We start from the raw sequence: 16,032 nt of genomic DNA, 5'->3' as shown, positions 1-16,032 counted from the left end.
GAAAAATAGTTTACTACATATACAAAGTATTCTATCAAAATTATGCAGAAAAGGTGCATCGTAGTAGGTAGCTAGGTCTGTAATAATGGGACGTCCGCTAATAAGCACATGTACACAGAAGGACTGAAAGCTGGACCAGTTGGTGACAGTACTTTAACATATTTCAACACAGCGCACGACTATGCGAGCACAAGAGCGATTTGTCCCTTCTCTAGTGTCTGTGTAGTCCTGCCCTGTGTTACAATACGTTCAAGCACATGCATGTGTTTGGTCTTGCTAAATCAAGTATTGCATGGAAAATTGAAGGACTTATCATTCTTTAGGAAGTACACTGTCATTCTCGGTCTTATTACCAGTTTTCCTGAGTGCTACTTTTTTAATCAAAAGGATGTGATGTTTACTTCACTATCAGATTAGCACATTTGTCCCCGCTTAGTAGTCAGTGCACGATACAAGCTTTTGGTCTTTGTTTTCCTGAGTGTTACTTTTTTAATCAAAAGGATGTGATGTTTACTTCAATATCAGATTAGCACATTTGTCCCCGCTTAGTAGTCAGTGCACGATACAAGCTTTTGGTCTTTGTTGGTGCGTGTGTGCAATAATAAATAGCATCAAGTTACATTTCTCGGCTCCTTTATATCATAATTAACTTCATTTCATGGGATAGGCACAATGATAAAGTAATATGGTTCTTGTATTGAACGAAATTTCTCGAAATTTTGTTGAGCCTTGTAAAGGACAAGTCCACTTGTGAAAACGTCGTCTCCAGCACCCACCCCCCCGTTTACAAAATTTTCATGGCTCCCCAATGTGTAACTTTTACTAATAAATACTAATAAAACTCTATCTAGCAAAACGTTCTTACGAATTTTCTAATCTAACGAAGAATTACCATTCACCAGCAAAAATCTATAGAATGTAACGTTGTCTTCAGACCGATTTAAAGTTTTTTTGAAACGACTAGGTAAAAAAGCAGTGATTTTTTAAATAATTTTGCTGCAACAGATTTGAGTATGCACCCACATTGAAGCATTTATGTGCCCTCGCTTCACTTTTATGGAGCCGCATGCCGTAAGCCTGTGCAGAAGAACAATGAATGCAGCCTTTGGTAGTGCTTACGTTCCAGATGGTGGCAGAGGTGCCGATGGTTGCTTTTGTTATTTCATGGCTTATGCTACAAAAGGCACTGATCATTCCTAGCCTTTTTCTAGCTTGAAATGCTCGCACAATCCCTGCATTCATTCTTCTTATCATTGCATATCGGTAACTTGTCATAGCCTCATGTCTCCCTGGTCTGCATCACCCATGCACAGTGTCCCTCTTTTATGTCAAATTTGCCCCTACGGATTTTCAAGACACAAAGGTCAGGCTAGAAGTACTCTTTGCTATTCTAATCGGTCCACATTCTTGTAGAAGCCACAAAGATATGGCTGTTTTTAATGACAAAATAATGAGAAAAAGGGTCTAGGGGAGCTCAAAGTTTCCATAGTTTATTCATCATATCCTGCATCGAAAATTATAGGCACACATGTGTGGAGTAAGCTAGGCTCACATTGAGAGCATACTAACTAATCGCAATCTGTGAACGTGTTCTTTACCTACCAGAAAGACAAAGTATCACTGATGCCTAATGAACCTCATGATTTTATACAGGATGCATCCATGCAATTTTGAGTAGTTGTGTCCATGCTTCTGCCAATATTCCAAACCTTGTCCAGGTACGGCTCACACTTATGAGAATCGCAACGTGTCAGCAAATGTGCCCCATCTTTATCTTTTAACGATAGCTCACGTTCCTGTGCATGCTCATTCACGAATATTCTTGCCCGGCCAACATTCATCTTTTGTCGAAGGATAGTGCAAATTCATAAACAACTACGTTGACACATTTTGTGCATGATTGGCGTGCCTTTGTTGCTTCCATCATATAGTGTACATGAGAAAGCTGAGATGATTTTCGGGGCACAGAAAAAAGAATCGGCATACCATCTCTGTTTGCAACCATTTTTAGGTTTTGTGCAGCTCGGTGCATACCCGGTATAACCTTAGGTCTCGCTGTTGTGCGCTCTTGCTCTACACCAGTACCGTGGTGTTCTCTCTTGATAGTCTGGTGGAGCAACTCGGCTACAGCGTTAAGGAGCATGCGAAGGAAACCAACAACAGACAACCTGTCCAATCGGCTTTGAAAAGTCTTCTGCATAACGTGTGAGCACGACCCTGCACATGCATACTTTGGGCATTTTTCAGCTACGCCCCTTTTCACAGTTTTGGAATGCGTTACAATTTTTTCAGCACACCTAGACAAAAAAGCCAACAGCTGTGACGACTCTGCAAGGTAATGCGCTAAGCCAAAAACTGCAAAAAGACACAAGCCTTCAACTCATGTGTTAACACCAATCCTTTTTCAGTCTGCAAAAGCCTGCTAGAACATTGTTAACAATGGGCTAATATTTGACGATGGTTAGTTGCTTTAAAATAACAAAAAATTATCATCATACGTAAGAACTTCCAGAACCTCCCACTAATTAAAATGGTGGAACGTAATAAAAACGATTACGGTCAAACATAAGAAATTCCACAACACAGGAGCAACATACGAGCTACCTTTGACATAAAGCTTGAGAAGGGCCATAAAAGCTTATACTGCCATGCCCGCGGCATTCCTGAAGGCAACCACGCCACTCTCGTTTGTGCAACTTCTCATGTAGAAAAACAATTCACCGTACAGGACAGAATAAAATAAGTCCTCAACATCTATCAAGAACAAGTACCCATCGAAGGATTCTTTGAAGAAAGTGGATGATGCATAGGAAATTTCCAGAAATGGGTCTATCATGACAACCGAGTCTAGCCGCTTCATTAATAACTGACTAATCATGTTCTGCCAGATACCTCAATCACTCACAATTGTCCTGAATGAAACACCCGGCTTATGCGTCTTGGCCATAAAAAACACATAAAGGGTGTTCTTTTTGCTAGCTGCAGTATGCGATAGACTCTGGTAGTTGTGCAAGTTCCAAGTGCTTCTGCAATGTGAACATTTCCCAGTCCAGTGAGGCCTTCCCAGGTCGTGCGAACAGGCTTCTTCAGTATGAAACAGCAGGCATGCTTCATTTTTAGGTTCCAGTTTGCCTCAGTGATGTGGGCTGCTGAAGGCTTGGCATTGCGAAACTTCTTCTGTGCCAGCCACTCCAGGTCCAAACTGAAGAAAAGTGCACGAAGCAGGTATAGAAAGCACACCTACTGGCACAAATTATGATTTCACATACTTTCGTAACATGAAGGTGGGACTTCTCCACAAAGAGCACTCACTTCTTGTTGAACATGGCCTTTCGGGGAAGTCATGCCTCCATTTGGTTGTGTTATCAAATATGTAAAATTTTAAAATTCAAATTGTGGTGGCAGGTGTGCTTATTTTTTTACCTTCTTCATGCAATGTGCTTTGGTTTGGAACAGAAGTGGTTGGTGCTAAATAAGTTTTGCAATGCCAACCGTATTATACTTGACCAGGGACAATAACAAGTGCCTAGTCAGGCATGTGTTATTAGTCGAAACTCGTCATCTCTCAGAATTCACCTGCTGAAAGCGCCCTGAGGCACCATGCATCTTTGGTTAAACAGGCACACCTTTTAACATGGTCACACTTGTGCAAAGCAGCCCTGCATGTCTATTAGGTCACGCATGCTCTTGGAAACACCACGTCGGAGCCCACAACTTCCACAAGGTGCCATGGATTATTAACCCTGGCTGCAAATGCACTATACAGCGTTGGGGACACGGCTGTACATGGTTCTGCTAAATGTTCCAGATATGTTTTAATGTTGCTAGAAACATGTCGAAAAGCAGTTGGTAGTACAACTACAATACATAAGCAGTAGCACTGTTATGTGAGTTGAATAACCCTTTGGTATTGAAACCAACCTGCGATGTGCAACAGCTCGATAACACATGCTCTTCTTGTATATCAGCCTTTTTTCATGTCCAGTCCTATACAAAAGCTTCCCCCAGTTACCTACAATTTTCCCAACAATGTGCAAGCTCATTCAATTTTATGCGTGCAAATCCCATCAGGCCTTCTACCTTTCTCAGCTATTTTTCCCATATTTTCGTAGCCACACAATCTCTCTAACTGGTCACTTTTCTCTCCCTCACATTACTTGACCTGCCCAGGTCCACCTTTTTTTTTCTTAATGTATGCTAGAATGTCATCTTGCCCTGTTTGTTCTCTATCGAGCTCTGCTTTTTTGATATCTGTTTGTTATGCTAACCATTTTCTGTTTCTATTTTGCATAGTTCTTGGTCTGTTCTGGACTTTTTTTTTTCTTCTTTTTTTACTATCATTCAAGTTTGTGCACCATATGTTATTACTCGCAGCATACAATAGTTGACCACTTTCTGCTTTAGGGACAGTTGTCAATTGTGTTTTATGATTTGAGAATGTCTGCAATTAAAGCTTTGACCCAAGCATATTGTTCGGTGAATTTCCTTTTCATGAGTAGTGTGTCCTGTGAATATTTGACTTGAATACATATATATTGTAAAGATTCTAGTGTGCTGTTGCGGACTCTCGCTCTCTTGTTTGGCTTCGTAATATTAGATCCTTGTCTTTTACTTATTCATCTGTAACACTACTGGAACACTTTTTCGGTTTAGACCCTCATTTCATTGTAGTTAAACGACACCACTGCTGAAAAGCAAAATGTCATTTGCAAAGGGTAAGTACCGAGATATTCTTTGTAAATGTTTATTCGCATTTCTTATCAACATGGTGGCTCAAATCCTTCTGCTAAGCATGCTGTAAATATTGCTCAAATTTCGTCTCCGTGCCAGATACACTTCAGGAATAAAATTTTTCTGCTCTGCGACAGCTCCTCCCCCTTAAAGGGACTTTTCTAGTCGCCCCTCAAGACTTTAATAAAGTTCAATGTCTGTCTGTCTGTCTGTCTGTCTGTCTGTCTGCTCTGGACTCTCTCTAAATGTTGGCCAGGGTATTCATGCATGCATTATGCACTAGCTACTATAAGACTGCTGGTATCTCTACCGAGTCGAATGCCTTTTATTAGTCTCTGCAAGATAAGTAAATGAATGGATGTGTTCCATTTCGCAGATTTTTCAGTTTGACCGCGCATGACTATGATCCACAGTGCGACATCTGTTTATCTGTGTATAATTCTTTAAATCTTTCATCTCTTTTTTTTCTGTATTTGTTTGGTATTGGCTTTTTTACAGTTTGGTTGTACATTTGATTCGCCAGTACGTGAGGCATTGTGCAGAAAGTGTCACAAGCTTGTTAAACACGACATCTCCATCTTTAATCAGGTCAACAATATCGCTGCATGATTTTTGTTGGTCATGTTTTGTAGGGCTCTATTCCATTCTCTCAGGCCAGGGTATCCAAGAAGATTCTTTCCTGGTTAGGCTTCTTATATTATGTTTCTCTCTAACTTTGTTTATATTTACTCATGGAGTTTAAGTGTTTTGTTGAACTTTGGCTTCTTTCTCTGTTACGTGGCTTATTCGTTAGCTGTAGTAAAAGTCTTCTGTCACCTTATTATAGATGTTGAGACTGCTGATTATGTTACTCTATCTGTTGGAGTGTGCATTCGTAATTAGTTTTCTGTTGTCAGGATTTGTCCTCTCTTTGAATTCTTCATCTAATTCTTTGGTGCTATAAATCCCCAAGTCGGCATTTTTTTTTTGTTAATCAGCCCTTTTAGCTCAGTTAATTCAGCTTTAGATCTTAAGTGGGTAGCTTTTGTAGCTTGTTGTTTCTTTTTTTCATTTTTTTGTGGGATTTGGGAGAGTTTGCTTACTTCTTGTCCTAGTGCTTTAACATAACTGCAGCTGCATTTTAGGAATCATTGTATTTATGGTTTGGTTCATTTACTCTATGTCATAATTTTTTTTTTCTTGTTCTAAGGCCTCGCATACGAGTGTTCTAAGGCAGTGCTGAGAATGCGTGTGACCTTGAATCTGCTCAGTTTTCAGAGGAGCCTTGCGATTACTCTTCAAGGTATAATAATAATAGTAATAATAATAATAATAATGGTATTTTTGGGTGCCTTGAAGTTCCGCATTCTATTTTGGCGGGCTTAATGATGATGATGACTAAAGTATTCAAGCATGTGAAGAGATCGTTTTCGTCAAACATTTAAAATGAAAGATTAAATACGATAACGTATTAAGCACGAATCGCCGGTCATCGCTGAAGTATACGTACAAGCTAAATTTAACGCTCCTGTTGTACCCCGGTTCACTGGCGCAAGACCATACACGGGGCAAAATATTGGTGCTATGACGACCAAATCAAAATCAAACGATTCATTTGCCTTTTGAAAAGCATAATCTTGTATTTGTGTGCACGCACGCTATTTCAGACTTCGCTAGCTCATGTCACAGGTATGTTGGATGACAGTCACCGCACAACGTAAAGGCACGAAAAGACGATCGAAAGGGCAGCACGCAAGTTTTTATTTTTTGTTTTGGTGCTTGATGTCATAACAACTTGCCGGAATGCTGGGTGAAGTCACCAGGATTACTACTGTAGCCTGACGACAAGTTAGTATTTATCTCAGTAGGTGCGCTGTGAGAAATGTGACTTTAACATCAAAATAAAATATCTTATAAACATTTGCTGTGCATCGAACTTGCTCAGAGTCCTCTTTTTATATAGGAGAATGGTATGGCAGAGTAAGTTCGCCTCAGACAAAAAAAGGTGTCAGTACCCCATTAGTGTCAGCACTCTTCCACTGTCCCATTTCTTGAGCTGTGGTGCCATTACACTCGGCCTACTTCACAAGTAATCTGTGGTGGTTTCGGATGCTCTGCAAGTGAACATTTGTGGTCACTTCATGTCTGCACTCTTTGTTGACCTCTCTGTACCTCTGCATGCCTGATGTAGCGTTCATTATGTTTGACAGTGAAACGAGGGGCTATTATTCCTCCTCCCAGCATTGTGAAAAAGTGTTTGCATTTTTTAAATGTTGTTTGTGTTTTCTAGTCCACATAGGAGAATTTGCTAATTTTATTAATTACACATTTTACCTCTGTGACATCATGTAAGGGTCACTTATTATTTGTCTTGTTAGTGACCTGGTAAATAATGGCTCGTTCATTTCGTCGGACATATAGTAGAACTCTGACATGCACAGTGCATGCTCCCACGGGGGACTAAAAGATTCTATCGGCTGATCCAAGAACCTTAACCAGTCAAGACTCTCCTTGAAGAGGCCTGATCCGATCTTTCTCAAATTACAGGTGAAATGTGCACCTGCCCACGCACGACTATGTTGTGTAGCACTTGATGCGCTTCCAGAGAATGTTCAGGATGACTGCCAGTTGGGCGTGTTGATAAAGGTTCATGATGAAACAAGCGCTAAATATACACACACTCGGAGAGGACACAGACAAGCACTTACTAGCAACTGAAAATTTTATTACGAAGCGAACACTAATAAATATATTATGTATATGACATACATACGTGTGATGTATTTATTAGTGGCCACTTCGAAATAAAATTTTCAGTTGCAAATAATGTTATGCTGATGCAACTGCCCTATCTAAAGGGACATATCTGTGGAAGCTGATACACATTGTGGACGACAGACCCATCTTGGCCAGTCTAAACAGCCGCTCAACAGGCAGTGCACAAAGAGCAGCAAAGGAACGACCAGGTGTCACATAATGCAAATTGTGCTACAAGTGGGTCGTCGAATGCTTCGACTGTTTACAAATGCTTCATCTTGTTTACTTATTAACTATAGCGCATACCCCTTGTTGGGATTACAAAAGCTTCTGGCACAATTTTTCACCGTCGCCAGCTACAGCACGAAAAAATTGCACAAACTTTTTTGCAGGTGTGCAGCGGGTAGTACCACTTGTCTCGAAGAATGACGAAGGATGGCATTGTGAATGCCTGCCTAGTATACAATTATTAATGGCGTGTTGGGTACCCTGTGAGTGTACTTGCAGCATTTACCTAAAAAGTGTCAAAAAAAGGCTCTGAAAAAGTGCTTTTCCAGCTTTCACTGTGACAGTGCTGTGCATTCCACAAAGGCGTGGCAATTTTTTCTAAGAATGGATATATCTTTTCAGGAATTCAGTTTCGTTCATGTTTCTTTTTATTATATAGGCTTATTTAGGTGAACGGTTCATTTTCCTTTGACTGTTTCCTGTGAACTACTACAGTGGCAACAAAGATGAAATTTTGATTCACTGTTTGCTGTGAAAAACTTCACCAGTGCGCCAATCCTTCGTTTTAAGGTTATCGACAGTCTTAGTTGTATAAAACAGCAAAATGCATCGTAGAGACATGGCTCAGACTCAGAAAAATGTAGATGCTACCGCAGCAGCTTAACATTGAAGCCCGCAGTGCGCTCTAGATATGGATCGCCCAACTGAGGCTTCTGTACTAAAGGCTCTGAAAAGAAATGATCACTGTTGTAGCAAAGTTTGACGGGGATGACATTGCTAGCTCAAAAATTGTGCAATGAATTGTGGTATTTTATTCAGCAGCAATTTTTTGTGTGCTTTGCGAGTTTGCTAGTGCTTACTTTTACTGTTCGTAATTTTTTCATCCTGTCTCTTCCTCTCTAGGCGTCAGAAAATTGGGAGGTTGATCTTGGATGGAAAAACGTTCTTATATGAACTCATGTTGTCTGCATTGTTTAAATACCTTAGATGTTTTTGTTGAGTGCCCTATTTTCTAAGCACTTTGCATTTTTGCAACCAATTCTTTCTGCGGCTTGCTTTCTTAATTATTCAATGTTTTCTGTAATGCTCACGTATTTGTTCACATAATGTTTCCGTATATTCACGCGATGCATCATTGTTATCTACATATTTTTGAAAAGAAGAGTTCAGTTTTATGAATTACAAGTCTTGCTGTGAAATATTATTAGATTCTGCTAGATAGTACTAGAATTTATCCTTCTTCGTTTTCTTCATTTGGATGTATTTGATGCCCTTTATTACAGACATCTTTGTCCTTTTTCAGCATTAGCTATAAATAAAGTGCAAGTGATGATTCTATTGTTTTGCTGTGTGATGTGTAGATTAGCATGAAATTTCGTTAATTATGATTTTAGGGGCATGCTTATATGCAGAGAAAGATATCAAAAATTTGAAGAAGCTGTGGCCGAACAGGGATTATGTTCAATAGTGTTTTTTTGTAAAAGAATGAATATGAATATATTTAGAATAATATGCTTTGCAGTACCCTTTTCGAATTTCCTTTCAAGATTTTGTCAGATAATTGCTGTCAATTAGCATTATTCTCTTTTCATTCGGCTTTGGCATTTAATAATCAAGGTTAGAAAGGCCGCATTTCTGTAAAATTCAGTGCGGAAACACTTGTTTGTTGGAACTAAGCTCACATCAATGAACTGAAGGTGGTCACGAAAAAAATTGATTCCCACACTCAGCAATACTTATAGATATAGAGTGTAGTTCTCGAGTGAAATGCCACAAAAACATTTTTTGTTTCAAAAATATGCAGCACTTCACAAACGCTTTTGTTTTCTTTGTGCAGATTTCTGCTCTTCCAACAGTCCACCAACTGCAGATGTTGAGCGGCTTCGCCAAAGAAGTTTGTTGTGTTGTGAACAGTGCGACTATAAGACACTGCATTTGGGCCATTTCAAAACACATGCCATGCGTCACACAGGAGAGCGACCACATGGATGCCACCTATGCCCCCAGAGCTTTACACTAAAGGGTAATCTGAAAGTCCACCTACGCACTCACACGGGTGAACGGCCATATCAATGCCCCATATGCCTCAAGAGCTTCAGTATAAAGAAAACTTTATCTCAACACGTGCGCATTCATACGGGTGAGCGTCCGTATCAATGCCACGTATGCCTCAAGACCTTTGTACAACTGTCCTCACTGTACAGCCACCGCAAAATGCATGCAATCAAGCATTCGTATCTGTAACCTTCGTGCGCTGAGACGTTCGTGCAGAGTGTCCACCTAAGAAGACACCTCGATCGGCCTGAATGGGAGTGATCATATTGGTGAAAGTTTGATTGAAGCTTCTCATGAAGCCACACTTCATGGATTATTTCAAAGAATTGTGGCAGTGCAGATTTATGTAGGCCTTTTAAAGCTGTGAGTTTTAGTTAAGATACCTAGGCTTCATTATTCAGAGCAAAGCATAGGTATTCATGAAGTAAGATGTCACATAAATATTTTTATTGTGCTCTATTGCTGAGTTGTTCATTCACCAGTTCAGTACTAAGTTCACCAGTTTGTACTAAGCTCTAGGAAAACATTTTTTTGTACTGATAAGCTACAGCACTTCTGCTTTGTCAATTCAAGATTTTTTTGTGGCTCGAATTCCTAACCTCCTTAATGACTATACCTTTACTATAGATCTCAAATCCAGAATGAGAAAGCAAGCATATCAAAAAACAAAAAAAACAATTAAAGAATTATTATTTTCAGACGACTGATGCAAATAAAAAAATACTATGGTTCTGTATGAATGTAATATATTGCCGATTTTTCTTTTTCTCTCCCCACATGTGGACTGGGAGTCCTACAAGTTGTTCCAAAATTTTTTTGTATGTGTGTGCAGATGAGTATAATGCGATTTTCTTTTTCTGCTCGAGAGTAGTGCGTACATTTTTTTAAATTGTACTTATGTTTTCTTCTCTTTTTTGCTATATGACTGTGTAATATTGATCAGAGGTGCAATATTTGATTTCCATGTACCCTTCTATATTTTTTAATTTCTTTCTGGTGCTACTGCTGTATGGGTGGCACGGGCCAGTCAGGCAATGTCTGCCTTTTGCCGTGCCTCCTTGCACAATTTTGTAATTGTTCTCAATAAATTAATAAATAAAGAAAGAAATCTTGAACAAGCATAAACAGACACGAAACAAATTGCTTAACAGGTCATCATCTGTGTGCTTGTACATTATGTAATAATTATTGTTATCATTTGAACATCCACATATGTGACCGTGATGCTTCGCGGCATTTTAAACAATCAGGGAGAATTGCTACAGCATATGGAAGCATTCAGTGGGTGAAACAATAAACACAAAAACTGAAGGACAACAGAATTATTGTGTTGTCTTTTTGTTTTTTGTGTTTCTTGTTCCATCCGTTGTGTGCTTCTTTATGCCGTATTTCTCAACCTACACGCCCCCAAGTACAATGTGAACAGGGAAAAGAAGTGTTATTGCAGTAACTACTATGTGAACAGTGCAAGCAATCTCTTGACATCAATATCGTGGTTCATATCAAGTCCGTGTGCAAATCAATCCAGTCACATCCCACACCTTTAGTGCTGACGAATGTTGAAAAACAAGTGCAAGAAAGAGCACTATCATCACTCGCTTGAGAATCTGGGAAATAAATGTAGAAGAGAGTGCTGGCTTTGCAGGGAGTGGAATTCTGCTATGCAGGTGTTGATGCAAGGCACAACATGTTGGGTGAGGTTTTCAGGGGAATGATGTGTCATCTTGTGACCACTTCTTTGCACAATATGAAGTGACAGTGAAGACGGTACCATCATCGCACTTACTGTGGACACTTATTTCTTGGTCAGCACTGTGCCACCGAGTGTTCACTGTCCTGTCTCTTGAGCGGTTCTGCAATAACACTCAACTTACATTTCAAGTGATGAGCGAATGTTTCCAAGGCTGTGCCAGCAAAGATTTGTGGTCGCTTCGTGTGTGCGCTCTTTGTCGATTTCTCCACAACTCCCCTTGCCCAATGTAGCTTTCTTTACCTTAGACAGAATAAGGAGGGGCAATCATATGTCTTTCAATCTGTCACCTTCATTCTTCCTAGGAATATTGTGAGTTAGTGCTGGCATTTTTCAAGTACTGTTAGTGTTTGCTTGTAGATGTAAGTCATTATGCTCTTAGATTTAATGACACCTTTAATAACACCATGTCAATCACCTTCATGCACTGAGGTCTTTGTGGAGGCTGTCTTACTCCGTAATCATGAGTTGCAATTCGTCCTTTGAGTTACTCAGCAATGCAATGTCATCAGCGAAGTGGAGGTTACTAAGGTACTCTCCATTAACTCTTATTCCTAACTGTTCCTATTCTAGGCTTCTGAAAACCTTCTGTAAGTATGCGGTAAATAGCATTGGGCAGATGGTGTCCCCCTGCCTTACACCCTTACTGATTGGTATTCTGTTGCTTTCTTTATGAAGCACTATGGCTCAATGCACATTAGGCTCACCAAATATTTTTGTCTTTAGTCACATCTGTGAACAAAGTTAATGAGCTTGTGAATATTTGATCATTTATTTGGTCATGCAGACTTTTAATTGGGTACTCTTAAAATGTGCTTACTTTTTAAGCATCTGGGTAATGGTTGCCTCCTGTTGTGTTTACTTGTAGAAGATGCTATGTGGTGTTCAACGTAAGCTCTTATTTCTCTTGCCTTTTTGTTCGAGACCTTTTGTGTTTTTTTTATTTTACACACTTTTCATGTCGGTACAAGCATGTGGTGTATTCCATTTCGAGTTAAGAACTCAAGGTGCTGGGCACTGGTGAAGGCAGGACCGTTGTTGGAAACTATGACATCAGGCAGGCCATGCTGAGTAAAAGCGATTTTCAAGGCAGAAATGGTAGCTTCTGCAGATGTGGAAGACACAGGAAAGACTTCTATCTATGTTGAGAATGCATCCACAATAACCAAAAATGTGTGACCTCGTAAAAATGGTCCCCCAAAATCAATGTGAAGCCTTGACCAGGGTCGTTGTGGAAAAGGCCACGACGTCTGCTGAACCGGCTGTACAGCTTGATGTTGAGTCTGGCACAGCTCTTGACGCTGTTGGCAATGTCATTGTCAGTGCCTGGCCACCAAACATGGCTCCTGGTAATCCTCTTGCTCTTCTTGATACCTGGGTAGCTGGCATGAAGAAAACCAAAAACTTGGGCCTGCAATACCTTTGGGATCATTCCTCTTGATCCCCTGAGTAGACAACCCTCATGGAGACTGAGGTCTGAGCTTCTGGTATTGAAAGTGTTCAACTCTGGTCTTACTGGGAGGCTTTCTTCTTTCAGAACAGCAAGAACAACATGGCCCAGAACTGGATCATTTTGCGTGGGTTGGAACACATCACCTGGTCAAAGTAGTCTCGGATATGCCTCCTCTAGCAAGATTTCAGCAGATGGTGGTAATGCAGTAGTGTCAGTTGGGAGAGGCAGTCTACTAAGAGCATCAGCATGGCTGAAGTCTTTGCCAAGCTTGTATACAAGTTCGTACTTGTAAGCAGAAAGCTTCAGAACCCACCTGATCACTCGACGCGAAGCTTGGACGGGAACCCAGAACGGGTGTTGGCACCCAGCAGTCCAAGAAGTGGGTTGTGGTCAGTGTGTGGTTCGAATGAGATGCCCCACAACTACTAGTGGAACCGATCCACACCAAACACTTAAAGCCAGTGCCTCCTTGTTGAGTTGACTGTCGTTTTGTTCTGATTTTGACAAGCTCCTCGAGGAAAAAGCAATGGGATGTTCTCGGCCATCAGCATCTTTGTGCACCAGAACTGCACCTATACCAAGAGGCGATGCGTCACAGCTGAGACAAACTGGCCTGGCAGGGTTTAAATGCACAAGAACTGGAGCTGATGTTAGTAATTGCTTGCAAGCAGTGAATGCATCTTGTTGTTCTTGTCCCAACTCCCACTTCCCTTCACAAAGAAGCAAGTGCAGAGGACGAAGGAGTGACGAAAAATTGGGTAAGAAGGGCTCGTAGAAGTTGACAAGTCCCAAGAAACTCTGAAGTTCCCTGACATCCTGAGGCACAGGAGCATGCAGAATGGCTGCTACCTTGTCAGCATTTGGGGAAAGGCATTCCTTGCTGGTGATGTGCCCGAGATAGTCAACTTGTGGCACGAAGAAGTGGCATTTTTCAAGTTTCAGCTTGAGGCAGGATTCCTGAAGCTTGCTAAGCACAGCACAAAGGTTGCGAAGGTGCTCAGCATCATTTGCGCCAGTCTCAAGAATGTCGTCGAAATAGACTGCCACATGGGGCAGTCCCCTGAACAAGTTCTCCATCTCGTGCTGAAATATGGCAGGAGCTGATGAGATTCCGAAAGGCAACAAGGTGTACTGAAATAACCCCATATGCGTCGAAATGGTGATGTACTCCCTAGAGGCCTCGTCAAGGACAACCAGCTGGTATGCATCTCGCAAATCCAATTTTTTGAATTTCTCACCTCCAGCAAGCACAGTCCACAGGTCCTCGATCCTTGGAATGGGGCACTGCTCCACTATTGCCACTTGGTTTATGGTGACACCAAAGCCTGCTCAGATTCTGATGCGTCAATCACTTTTGGTCACAGGAACAATAGGTGCAGCCCACTGTGCTGTCTTGACTGGAACAAGAATGGGATCTCTCCTTAGTCTATGGATTTCTTGAGTTACTCCATCTGTCAAGGTATACGGTAGTGGATGTGGCTTGAAGAACCGAGGCGGAGCATCTGAAGGAATATGTAGAGAAGCTTTAGCACCTTTGATTGTACTCAGGCCTTCTTCAAACACTTCGGCGTAGTCTTGGACTAGCTGGTTGACGTCGGAAAGTGCGTGGATGTTCACTTAAACGTCGGAGATGCCGATGCCCAGCTGACGCATCCAGTTGTGTCCAAATAGAGTGGGCGATCCGTCTCCAGTCAGAAAAATAGGTATGCCATGAAACTTCACGCTGACGTCAGCTTTGCCCTGAACCTTTTTTAGTTCCCCGGAATAGCTTCGCAGAAGCACTTGTGACGGCTGCACAGGAACAGAAAGCAAAAGCTGAAGAATATGCGACTTGGCCATGACAGACACTTACCCTCGTGTCCACTTCCATGCGGAGCGGCTTGCTGCAAACGTCAACAGTGACGGTGAAAGGCGGAGGCGACGTGGCGTAGTCGACCAGCCACATGTCAAAAACTTCGTAAGATGAAGTGGTTGCGGCATCCTGCTTGCGTACAGTATTAACATTATGATGGTTACTCGACCTTGGTGAACTGCAAGCCGAGAACGAACGTGCCTTGGTAGGGCTGTTGCTTTGGGGTTTGAAGAGTTCATGTGCGGACTATATAACAATAATCGTAACTCGATAAGCATTTGTTGCAGCTCAAAGAGCCGGTTTCGGGGCACTTGAGTGCCTACGTCGCGCACGTCACTCGATCGCTCAGCTTGCACTCACTCTGGCATATCTTAGGCTGCTCGTAGTGAATGCCACCGCTACTGATTATGATAGCGATGCCAAATTAGAAACACGAATATCTGTAGCAGCTTCTCGATAGACCTGCAAACGAATGTCTTCGTAGTGTCACTCTATCAACACGTCAAGCAATTCCATTCACATGAGGAGCGAGAGGCCGCGCTATTATTAGAAGAGAAGGACGCGGGTGACAGCGTATTCCCTCTAGGCCAAATACACTTCGGAATCTACTGTATGTTGTGCATGTAAAGAACCCGCCTCAAGCCAGCGTTTTTTTTTTTTTTCCCACTTCATCGCAATGCATGCATGTAGAGCGGTGAAGCGTTGACAGCATGAACACTGTCGTACTACAGGCCTGCGCAAGCAAGTGGTTTGCGAGTAGTAAACTTCAAAAGCTGATTCAATATGAATCCAACAATGGTATAACCAAGAATAACACTTAAGTTAACCTAATACTCTTCTGATAGTTTTCAAATAAAAAGGAAAACTTTTTAAAAATAATCCTAGAACTTCAAAACAGTTTATTTGAAATAAATATTCACGAGCAGTCACCAAATAATACTACAATTATGAAAACTGTGATAAGCTTGTATACAGCAGCGACCAGAGCCTTCAAAATACTTTTCAACTGTATGTGAAAATGCCTCAGCAACTCCATTATTCAAGTTACAACTCTGTTGCCAGCTTTTAAGTAAAATTTCAGCATAAAATCTAAACAATTCTGAACCAAACACCATGTATTCAGCTAAAGATTTATTGGAACAGGCAAAATTATCACAACATATACCCTGGCACAGAGAGTATGTAAAAATCAAGTGTTGAAAGCTGTATCTGTAAGAACAATTTACG

This window comes from Rhipicephalus microplus, chromosome 2 (genome assembly GCF_043290135.1).
Source record: "Rhipicephalus microplus isolate Deutch F79 chromosome 2, USDA_Rmic, whole genome shotgun sequence".
In the NCBI taxonomy this organism is placed as follows: Eukaryota; Metazoa; Arthropoda; class Arachnida; order Ixodida; family Ixodidae; genus Rhipicephalus; species Rhipicephalus microplus.
Note: the sequence above shows the minus strand (reverse complement) of the source record.